The sequence below is a fragment of the Carassius carassius genome, chromosome 32, assembly GCF_963082965.1.
Source record: "Carassius carassius chromosome 32, fCarCar2.1, whole genome shotgun sequence".
Taxonomy (NCBI): Eukaryota; Metazoa; Chordata; class Actinopteri; order Cypriniformes; family Cyprinidae; genus Carassius; species Carassius carassius.
The window spans coordinates 29806312-29818297 of record NC_081786.1 but is presented as its reverse complement, the minus strand read 5'-3'; the positions used below and the strand labels follow the sequence as shown (position 1 = coordinate 29818297).

At 43.4% G+C, this 11986-nt stretch overlaps 2 long non-coding RNA genes across 2 annotated transcripts; both read right to left on the bottom strand.

The window, feature by feature from the left end:
* Positions 1 to 1471: 1471 nt before the first annotated feature.
* On the bottom strand, positions 1472 to 2261 carry LOC132113322 (uncharacterized). The gene is made up of 3 exons (XR_009425149.1): positions 2181 to 2261; positions 2014 to 2104; positions 1472 to 1548 (listed from the first exon to the last, which is right to left on the bottom strand). It is a non-coding gene; the product is annotated as an uncharacterized LOC132113322 (long non-coding RNA).
* Positions 2262 to 7050: 4789 nt separating this feature from the next.
* On the bottom strand, positions 7051 to 8118 carry LOC132113321 (uncharacterized). Its single transcript, XR_009425148.1, has 3 exons — positions 8038 to 8118; positions 7871 to 7961; positions 7051 to 7405 (listed from the first exon to the last, which is right to left on the bottom strand). It is a non-coding gene; the product is annotated as an uncharacterized LOC132113321 (long non-coding RNA).
* Between the last annotated feature and the right edge of the window lie 3868 nt (positions 8119 to 11986).

Here is an 11986-nt window from a genome sequence, read left to right as displayed (position 1 = left end):
CCACTGCAGTCCCTGCGACTTGTATCTTCTATCTGGCCTTGTTTTGTTCTTTTGAGTATTTAATAAATACCTTTGGTCATTCGCAACTGTATCCAGTGTTTCAAGCCAGTGTTTATAGCCAATTTATTTCACTTACCAATCATATGAGAGGAACACAGCTTTAACTAATGTTACAAGCCAGAAGCAGAAGCAGAGAAGGGTGGGTCCTTGCAACACAGTATGATTGACACCCATACATCAATGTCACGTTAGCGTTGTCGGAGAAAAAAAAAATGGAGCACAAGTTTATGAAGCCTGGGGATGATGTCCTAACAATAGATAAAGGACTCAAAAATAAATGGCGCTGGGCGTGGATTGAAGAAAGTAGAGATGGCGAGCCTTTTGGCAGTTGGTGCAAGAAACTGAGAGAGCCCAGGGCTTGTTTCTGCACGATTTGGTCGAAGAAGCTACTGTATGCCAGCAGCGGTAAGAAAGTGCTTGCTCGTCATGATTTAGACTCCGGTCATAGAGCCGCTGCCCGTGCAAACTTACCACGATGTTGCCGGGAGCAGCTGTTACAGCTGACACACCTTTGTCTATGACTGACCGTTTCTGCGATTTAAAAATAAGTTTGTACACATTAATAGCAGAACGTGATTTGTCATTCAGAATTTCACAGCCACTGGTCACCCTGTGTAGAAAACTGGCAGAAGACATAAAGCGTTAACTAGCCTGTCGGTTTCAAATCAACATGCGAGTTACATGAACACTCCTGGCATTGCACTACAAAAAAATGTTGTCTGAGAAGCTAAAAAATTGCATGTTCTCACACAATGTTGATGAAGCAACAACCTTGAATATGGATAAAATACTCAATGTGCTTGTTCACTTTTTTTGATAATGAAAGCAACAGAGTAATAACACAACATCTGGCAAGCAGAAAAGTTAACATTGCCAATACCCCAAACCTTATGCTGGAACTTAAAGATGTCATGCAGACTTGGTCATGGTCTTGAGTGGAGACAAGTGTGGCAGTGCTGAAGAGGGGGGGGGGGGGGGTGGGGGGGGGGACGTTGCAAGTAAGTTTGAACACACCCAAATACAATCCGACTACGCCACCCCGTAAGGAAACGGGGAAATAACCAAAAATAAGGGACACAGGTTCGTAGGCTGAAGTAATCTGAGCGAGGCGTGTGAACAATGTACAAAATACTTTATTCAAATCACCATAATTAGTTAAAACGTCAATGATAATCAATGTCAATTGTCAGGTCACCATCAAACACTGTCACAATCAGAAACTCTGTGTACTGGATAAAATAAAAATATCAATTTGAGAAATACAAAAGAATAAACAAAAATAATAATAATAAAAGACACAGGCTTTCCAGTGGCAGGGGGCAGGCTAGATGGAGTGAAGACCCTATCTGTGGATTCGTGTAACACACACACGCACACACACACGCAGTGAGAGGTGAATCCACGCAGCACTGCACTCCACACAACTGCACCACCACCTGTAATACTCCAAACTAGCTAGCTAGCCTCCCAGCCCCGGGCCAGCAGTGCCTAGAATAAACCAAAACAAAGAAAACAAATTAAATTCAGTAATACAGTGGAAATATTTCCATCAAAGTAAACAAAAACATTTATCAAGAAACACTATTACAATATCAAACTTAAAATATTGAAAGTATACAAAACAAAATACTAATAAACAACAATATAAACAACACCCCACAAAAATGAAATGAATGCAACAGTCCAAATCGAGCAGGTCCCAGAATCAGCGTTCCCCAACACTAGCGTGGAAACACTTATCAGGGCACGAGCGATGACACTAATAATGCCCTAGATGTAAACCAGCCCAAAAAGCAGGGAAAGAAAAACAGCAGCGCATCCTCCTTTAACGACAGTATAAACTTCCGCCTTCAAGAAACGTGACGGGAGAGACAGCTCAGCACACTAAGAAAGAAGAATTCTTAATTAATTACTTGTCTTGCGAAAAAGAGGAAGCAGATTGATCACGCTTACCCAAAGCAATTCCTCGTGCCACACGAAGTGTATAGTCGCTCACAGCTCATAATGAATTAACATGCAGGAAGACTTTTCACTGATTTCATGGCTAAGAGTTAAACAGATAAGTAATCATCCGACGCCAAAATAACAGTAGGTAAAAAAAAAGAAAATCACGCACATACCTGACATGCAGTGGACAACCTGTGACCCAACCGGGCATAAAATGCACGTCTGCACCGGCACACTCAGTATGGGCGGTACCAGTCGTGACGCACCCCAGGCGATCTAACTCCAGCCTTAAAATACCATCAGCGCCACCTCCAATAGGCTATGGTAGGTGACAATCATGCACCAATGAGCCAATGAAACTAAACTACATCACCCACCTTGCCACAATCTACCCCCAGCTCTTGAATCGTCGCCCCGCCGATTATTCCAATAACCCTAATCCCAAGGTCTAAACAAAGCGGATATAGAACCGGTTGAGGCCTCAACAGCCTCCAAACCTGCCACCCTCCCTACAGCCCTAGGAAGATGGTTACGGTTAGAATGATGACCAGCAGTAGTTCGCCTAGTACGCCTCACTGCCCCATTCACATATGATGGACCAAAGGGACCAAAATCAGTCAAGGGTAACTGACTTACGGCGCCCTGCCCTGATGGTCCAGGAACCACAGGAGCCTCAACCTCCACATCCACCACAGGCTCTAGTGAACTGGAGTCTGCCAAAACGGGGCCCTGACTCCCTGACTCCATAGCAGCCGGCAAAGTCTCATGTACGACCCTAAAAAGGTCAACTTCCTCCATTGAGGAAGGATCCTCCAACAGTGGTTCCTCGCCAACCGACGCCCTATTCTCTGGGGGGGGTGCCAAGGGCTCCCGCCCTATTCTGGCCTTCAACAGAGAGCGATGAACATGCCTCACCCTACTCACATTGTTGACCGGGGCAATGGTGTATACTGAGCCTCCTATTCCAGGTGCTTTCAGTACCTGATACACCACTGCACTCCAATGGTCCTGGATCTTGTGACGACCCTTTAGACCATAGTTACGGAGATAGACTAACTGGCCTTCACTCAAGGGTGCGTCCCGGATACGAGAGTCATGCATCTCCTTGCGGCGCCCTGCAGCTAGACGCAGCTGTTCCCGGGCCCCTTCAAAGGCCACCTGCAGTCTAGTCTGATGCTCCAACACCCAACTGTTAACACTACCAGGACCCCTCTCCTGACCACGACCCAACAGAAAATCTACAGGTAGTCGGGGTTCCTGTCCAAACATGAGAAAATAGGGAGACTCTCCAGTCACCTGATGGGGAGTAGTGTTATAACAGAAGAGTAGTTGGGGCAATGCAGAGACCCAGTCATCCTTCCGTGAACTAGGCAGGGTACGCAGGAGATTGTGCAGGGTCCTGTTAAAGCGCTCACACTGCCCATTGCCGGCAGGATGCCACGGGGTAGTGCGAGACTTCTCCACCTGGTATAAGTGACACAACTGCTGGATAAGGGAGGACTCAAAATTACGGCCTTGGTCTGAGTGGATGCGGGCAGGAACGCCAAACTTACAAAACCACTCAGACACAAGTACCTGGGCTACGGTTTCAGCTCGCTGGTTCCGGGTAGGGACTGCCTGCGTAAATTTAGTAAAGACATCAGTCATTACCAATACGTTCTCAATTCCCGAACGTGAGGGCTCAAGAAACTCTGAACTACAGGCTGGGTGTCCTTCGCAGCCTGGCATCTCTCACATTCACGGCACCACTGAGCTACATCAGCTGTAAGGCCTGGCCAATAACAGCGCTGTCGAACCAGCTCAGTGGTGCGGTCAATGCCCTGGTGCCCATGCCCTTGATGAACCTGGGCCAAGACCTAACGTCGCAAAGTAATTGGGAGAACCAACTGAAAAGCCTCCTCACCTCCATCTGGGCGAAAGACGCGGCGATGCAATACACCCGCTCTATCCACCAGCCGATCCCATTGGCGGAGTAACACGAGGGCAGCTTTAGGCAGCTGTCTCCGCTCTGCTGGGGAAGGGGGAACACCTTGTCTCCAAAACTTTAGAATCTGACCAATTACGGGGTCGGCTTGCTGACAAGCGCCCATGTCGCCCTCAAAACCAGGCAACACGGAGACTACAGCTTGAGTTGCTTGTGGACGCGATTCTGCCACAAACACCTGCTTAACAGTGGCTGGCACTTCAGTTCCCAACAAGAGTGCATTCATCTCACACTGCCCAGAGGGGTCCTGTCTGGAGAGGGCATCCGCATTTCTATTGCTCCTACCCGAGCGATACCTGATGGTAAAATCAAATAGGTCTTACTCTCCCATTCTGCTCCTGAGAGAGGACTGCTCCCAAACAACCATAACTAGCGTCCACCTCCAGGATAAAAGGTAGGGAGAAATCGGCGTATGCCAACACCGGTGCTGTTGTAAGCCTCACCTTTAATTCGTCGAAGCTCTGTTGGCACTGTTCCGACCAGGCATCAGCAAAGCTCTTACCAGCCCGTTCCCGGGGCCTACCAGTAGTACACTCAGCCACCACACGATGCAGGGGGGCTGCCAGTTTCGCGAATCCCTGGACGAAACGGCGGTAATAACTGGCAAACCCCAAGAATGAGCGCAGTTCTGATGCCCCGGTAGGACACCGCCACTATGACACCGCCACTGTGACACCGCCTCTATCTTGCTGGAATCTGTGGATACGCCCTGAGCCGAAATCACGTGACCAAGATACTTGACCTCTTTCTGGAAGAACGCGCATTTTGCCAATTTGGCCTTTAAACCCTCACGCTCCAAGCGACCCAGCACAACCTCCAAACGCTCCAGATGCTGCGAAACAGAAGAGGAGAATACTACAATATCATCTAGGTACAGCAGTAACGAGCTACCCTGTTGGTCTCCAAACATCCGTTCCATCAGACGCTGGAAGGTGCTTGGAGCATTACAGAGCCCAAAGGGCATACGGTTAAATTCAAATAGGCCAAATGGTGTACAAAATGCGGTCTTCGATCGGTCTTTTTCATTGACGGGGACCTGGTTATAACCACTAGCCAAATCCATGGTGGAAAACCATCCAGCCCCTGTCAAGAAATCTAGCGACTCCTCAATGCGCGGGAGGGGAAAAGCATCCTTTCTTGTTTTCGCATTTAGCTGACGGTAGTCAACGCACATGCGTAGACTACCGTCCTTTTTCCTAACCAGCACAATGGGTGACGCATACGGGCTACAGCTTTCTCGGATCACGTTGGTTTCTAATAGCTGGTTAATATGAGATTTCACGACCTCATATTCTGATGGCGGAATCCGCCTATACCTCTGATGAACGGGCACAGTATCCAACAGTGGTATCTCATGCGAAATCAAATTGGTGCGACCCAGATCACCGTCATGAGCTGAGAACACGGATTGATATCGCTTCAGCAATGCCCTGACCTCACCCTGCTCTCTCTGAGACAGGACTGAAAGATCAACTGCATCAATTGGTTCTTGAAATGGTGCAACTATTTCCGCAACCTGAGAACGCACTAAGACCCTCATTGGCTCTACCTCAGTTATCCCAGCTGGCAGGCTTACCACTTGAACACTATTAAGTGTTCCCAATGTCGCACCTGCGTACAACATTACATCTACGGTCCCCACATTAACCATGGGCAAATAAACTGTACCCCGAACCACTCTAACCAGCGCAGGCGAGGCTAGCAGGCCAGCTGGCAGTCCAGACACCGGAGGCTCGAACAACACGGTTCCATTCGCATATTGTTCGGAACAAGTAGCAGGCACTAGCTTCAGCATACCACCTGGAATGCGACACGACTTACGACCCCGCAATTTAGCCCTACCAATACGCACCACAGAAGGCTGGTTTCCCACTAGATGGCAATGTTGTAACGCCTGTAAGACAAATTTTGGGGCCCCCACGGAAGAGGGAGAATCATATAAGCCAGGGCCATACTGTCCAAAGAGCTCCCGGTAGCATCGACTAAGAACATTCATTCCCAGTACTCCAGGAACTTGAGTACAGATGCCCCCAGGAGGATCCCTGACCACCAAGACCCCGCACTTAGAAATCAACCGGTTACACATCTCAATGTCCAATTCCATGTAGCCAATATAGGGAATTGACAAGCCATTGGCTGCACGAAGTTGGAGCCAATGGCACGACTTTAAACGGTCTACGCCCCATGATTGGAAATGAGTTTGGAAACAGCTTTCGGTAATGGTAGATACCATTGAGCCTGTGTCCACTAAGCAGGGCACTGGAACACTACCCATATGAACAAGCAGGTGTGGGCATGACGACATCAAATGGGATAAAATAGTACTGGAGCCATTTTCTTCCCCAACCACGCTTTGGCTCTGCAACGCGGTGGGAATTAGCACCCCATACTGGATACCATATGCAGAAGGGAGCGAATGACTACGACCCCTTGAAACCCCTAGCATGCCCTCCCGTTCCCACCGAAGTGCCTCACAACGTACGTCTAAAAGAGTCAGAGTAGGTTGACTTCGTACCAACTGTTTAAGCTCTCGCCGAAGATAATTATCATTCATGTGCTCAATAAACTGATCACTAGGACCCGGATGAGCAGATGATTGCTCCTGCCGCAATCTGTCATTGTCTGCTCTCAACTGAGTTACTGTTTCTCTTAATTCTCGCAACTCTTCCTCCATATTTAACTACAAATCTCACTTACCACAAGAGAAAAGTGCTCACTGGACATACGCTGCTGTTTTTCCTTCGTCTTAATGTTTTCACCACAAACTCAGTCCTAGGGAAAAAAAACAAACAAACAAAAAAAAACACAGCACACAGAGCAAACCATATACAGGTACACGTCTCTCCTGAAAAAGAAAGCCAATCCTGCCGACTACGCCACAAATGTGGCAGTGCTGAAGAGAGGGGGGGGGGGGGGGCGTTGCAAGTAAGTTTGAACACACCCAAATACAATCCGACTACGCCACCCCGTAAGGAAACGGGGAAATAACCAAAAATAAGGGACACAGGTTCGTAGGCTGAAGTAATCTGAGAGAGGCGTGTGAACAATGTACAAAAGACTTTATTCAAATCACCATAATTAGTTAAAACGTCAATGATAATCAATGTCAATTGTCAGGTCACCATCAAACACTGTCACAATCAGAAACTCTGTATACTGGACAAAATAAAAATATCAATTTGAAAATACAAAAGAATAAACAAAAATAATAATAATAAAAGACACAGGCTTTCCAGTGGCAGGGGGCAGGCTAGATGGAGTGAAGACCCTATCTGTGGATTTGTGTAACACACACACGCACACACACACACAGTGAGAGGTGAATCCAAGCAGCACTGCACTCCACACAACTGCACCACCACCTGTAATACTCCAAACTAGCTAGCTAGCCTCCCAGCCCCGGGCCAGCAGTGCCTAGAATAAACCAAAACAAAGAAAACAAATTAAATTCAGTAATACAGTGGAAATATTTCCATCAAAGTAAACAAAAACATTTATCAAGAAACACTATTACAATATCAAACTTAAAATATTGAAAGTATACAAAACAAAATACTAATAAACAACAATATAAACAACACCCCACAAAAATGAAATGAATGCAACAGTCCAAATCGAGCAGGTCCCAGAATCAGCGTTCCCCAACACTAGCGTGGAAACACTTATCAGGGCACGAGCGATGACACTAATAATGCCCTAGATGTAAACCAGCCCAAAAAGCAGGGAAAGAAAAACAGCAGCGCATCCTCCTTTAACGACAGTATAAACTTCCGCCTTCAAGAAACGTGACGGGAGAGACAGCTCAGCACACTAAGAAAGAAGAATTCTTAATTAATTACTTGTCTTGCGAAAAAGAGGAAGCAGATTGATCACGCTTACCCAAAGCAATTCCTCGTGCCACACGAAGTGTATAGTCGCTCACAGCTCATAATGAATTAACATGCAGGAAGACTTTTCACTGATTTCATGGCTAAGAGTTAAACAGATAAGTAATCATCCGACGCCAAAATAACAGTAGGTAAAAAAAAAGAAAATCACGCACATACCTGACATGCAGTGGACAACCTGTGACCCAACCGGGCATAAAATGCACGTCTGCACCGGCACACTCAGTATGGGCGGTACCAGTCGTGACGCACCCCAGGCGATCTAACTCCAGCCTTAAAATACCATCAGCGCCATCTCCAATAGGCTATTGTAGGTGACAATCATGCACCAATGAGCCAATGAAACTAAACTACGTCACCCACCTTGCCACACAGTTACCAGCATCCTCATTGACAACCGGCAGTTATGAGAGGAAAAAAGTCTGGCCTTGAAACTCAAGCAAGGAAGGACAACCCATACTTCCTTGACCTATCTGGAGACACATGGTTTCCAATGCTGCCAAGGCCCTCATGAGTCTGTTCAGCTCAGAAGTGAAAATATCTGCCTCGATGTCTATTTTTATATTGAGAAGTCACCAAAACAGAAGGAGATTTTCTGAGAGTTTCAGAGTCTGCTCCATCTTCCTTCCAAGAGCTTGATAAGACCAATTAGCAACAGATTTCTTCAGATGCTGGAGGTGTGCACCAGGCTGAATGAACTCATGGATGCACTGGTGGTGCATTACTACTATGTGCTGGATCCAAATGAAGAACACAAATACAGGTAATGCTAATCATTTTGTAGTATAAATTAGTAATGTTTTAATTTGCTGTCTGCAGTCCATTTTTATTGTATTATACTGCATGTAGAGTGATGTGCTAGTTTAGAGTGTGGTTAGGTTTTATGTAGGAACAAACAATGAAAATAGCCACAGTGGTGTGTGTGTGTGTGTGATACAGAAGGCTTCTTAATGAAATGCTGACGAGATATGCACTAACAGTTGAAGAAAAGACCAGAGTAGAAATACTTCAACAAGAACAAGCCACAGCATCCCCAATGGTAACACAAGTCAACCTTAACCGGAAGGCACAAATCTCTGTGCTCTTTACAGAGTTTGACTGATTCAAAGTCATGGTCGACATGTTCAGAGGTATCTTGTAGTAGGCTAACTTTTGTAGACAAAAACTTTAGGCTAAATGTTATGAAAGTTAATAACAGTTGTTGTTTTTACAAAAGGAACAGCCAGGTCTCTACTACAGTAATCATAACCAGCTTTAGAAGCTATACAAAGTTATATAGAAGTGTTTAAATAAATAGCAGTTTATTGTTTAAAAAAAAGTTAATAAAGTTAAATTATTTTTAATCAGTGTGTTTTTCCATACTTCAAATGTAATGGAAAGATTAGACATTCAATTCCAAGGCAAATTATACTTTATGAAGTATATTTTGTATATTAATATACTTTGTTATCAATACTTTATTAAGTCTGCATTTTTTTACAGGAAAAGAAGAAAAGGAATATTTATCCTAAGAAAAAAAAACAGCAGTGTTGAGAATTTTCTCTGTTCTCTTCAGCCACAAACACTGACATACACTTAGGGGATAGGCGAAAGCATCGCAACACATGTTTACGATAATCTACACCCCGCCTCCAGCAGCACGGGGATGTTGGAAAGTTTGTTAACAGTATACCGGAAGACCCTATCTAGGGTTAACCCCACGCAAGGCTGCAGGTCCTGACAACATACCTGGCTGTGTACTGAAAGACTGTGCTGCACAGCTGACAGATGTCCTAACAGATATCTTCAACACCTTGCTGAGCCAGGCAGTTGTGGCCACATGTCTTAAATCCACAGCAATTATACCGGAACCAAATAAATCACCAAACGTTAATGTCCTGGCAGTGACAAATGGCTTGTTTATATTTAATTTAATTACATTAATGTTATAAGTTAAGATTTACAATAAATATTTTAACTGCTACTATGTAAAAGGAATACTGCTATAAAAAAGCACCTTAATTACTTAAAGTGTTTGCAAACAAAATGTTATTGCACATTTGTTTATATAGTTGTAATTGTAAATGAAAAAAAGTGCACAAAACACTACTTTTGAATGCATTATTAGTCTTGTGCCTAACAATGTGATTAACTGCAATTAATCGCATACAATCATGCATGTTTTCCTTCAGATTGTACCTTTGTATTAGATCTAAACATTCTCATTTGTTGTTCTGTGCTTAATTTGTATGCATCCCCCATTATTGCTGATGTAGTCTCATAAATGAAAGGAGCAAGACTCACTGGAAATATTCATCCTCATTTTGACTGTAATATTACAGTTCATCTGAGACAAAGCATTCATCTCATGACTGTTAATTTCACATCAGACCCATAAAACCCCCACTGAACTATAAAAAAAATAAAAAATAAACAGTGAGGAATCTCATAATTACAACAGATTTAATGATTTAATTTTCTACAGTAATTTCTTGTCTTCGTTCATTTCTAATGAGTATTATGTGCGAGACTGGCACATTAAAATGTTAAAGAGATCAATCTGCATTGTAAAATATAATTAATTAACCAATTAATCAACTGCAAATAACCAAGTGAACTTTTACAGCACTAAGTTATATATATTTTCAACCCAGTTGCTAATTTAATTAAGCGTCTCGTAAAAAATGGATGTCTCATAATCAGGAACAAAACTTTAAACTATTTCACTCACTTTATTATGAAGCATATTACTAAGAAAATAGGAAAATAAAAAGCAATCACAGTTTTTTGTTAATACTTGCATTTGTCTCATACATATTTACCTTATAAAGTGATGCCTTAAAGTCTCAATAAACACATGTCATCTGCAGTGTGGCCCAACCTGGATGGGAGTGCATTTCAAGATACTAAAGAATAATACATTAATACATTTAATATGTACAGATTTTTTTAACAGATGTATTACGTGAACGAATGCATTAAACATGACACAAAGATGTTGAATGTGGTTCTAAAGAGAAGAAGCTCTTACACCAGCACCTTAAATGTTGCGTAATAAATTTTGTTTAAGCCGTCATAATTAAAACAAAGCAGCCTCTCAAAGATCAGCCTCTCATCGACTCGACTAACGGTTCCATCACCTGTGCACCGTATCGACACACATTGACCAGCGGTGAGTGATTGGGTTGTTGTACATGGACTGTATGTATTAAGGTAAAACATGCAGGGCAATATGATGTTACACATCCCTCACCAATCTATGACAAACACTGAACAAACATTTAGTGTTTTGTTCAATGACTGATGGTCCTTATTTATTTGACGTGCCAAAATGCTGGACCGTTTCGTTAAATATAAAGTGTTTCTATTTAGACTAAAATGGAAATATCAAGGCATGGAATACCTAGGCTTGTTCACAAAAAAAAAAAAAAAAAAACTGATTCACTTTGAAACAATTTTCACTCAGAATTTGCTAGTAAATTTCACAATAATTACAAACAAACAGCATGTACGCACATTGAAATAGTATTTTTTTAGTAAAACATACTCCAATAATCTTTTATTAACCCACCCCCCCCACCCCCTCCCCCCCCTGAATTTTTTTTGTGTGTGTTTGATTTCTTTCCAGATGTTCCCCATGTATTGTTTAAAGGTCCCGTTCTTCGTGATCCCATGTTTTAAACTTTAGTTAGTGTGTAATGTTGTTGTTAGAGTATAAATAATATCTGTAAAATTCTAAAGCTCAAAGTTCAATGCCAAGCAAGATATTTTATTTAACAGAATTCGCTTACAAAAAACGACCCGTTTGGACCACATCCCTCTAGTTCCTGCAGTAATCAAATCACTAAAACAGTTTTTTGACTAACCTCCGGCCACATGAATACACAAAAAAGTGGGCGTGTTCTTGTTGTGCTCCGACGTAGAAGAGGGAGAGTTGCGTTTGTGTTTGTCGCCTTGTCGTCGAAACAATGTTGTTTTCATCTCGGAGTCCAATCACCTTTGTTTGGGCTTCCCAGGGACGCTGTACTTGGAGATTAATGGTTACAATTTATGTTTAACCCGAAAATTATAATCCACATGTAAAACTGTGTGCAGCACATTTTGCTGAGGACAGCTTTTTAAAGGAAAC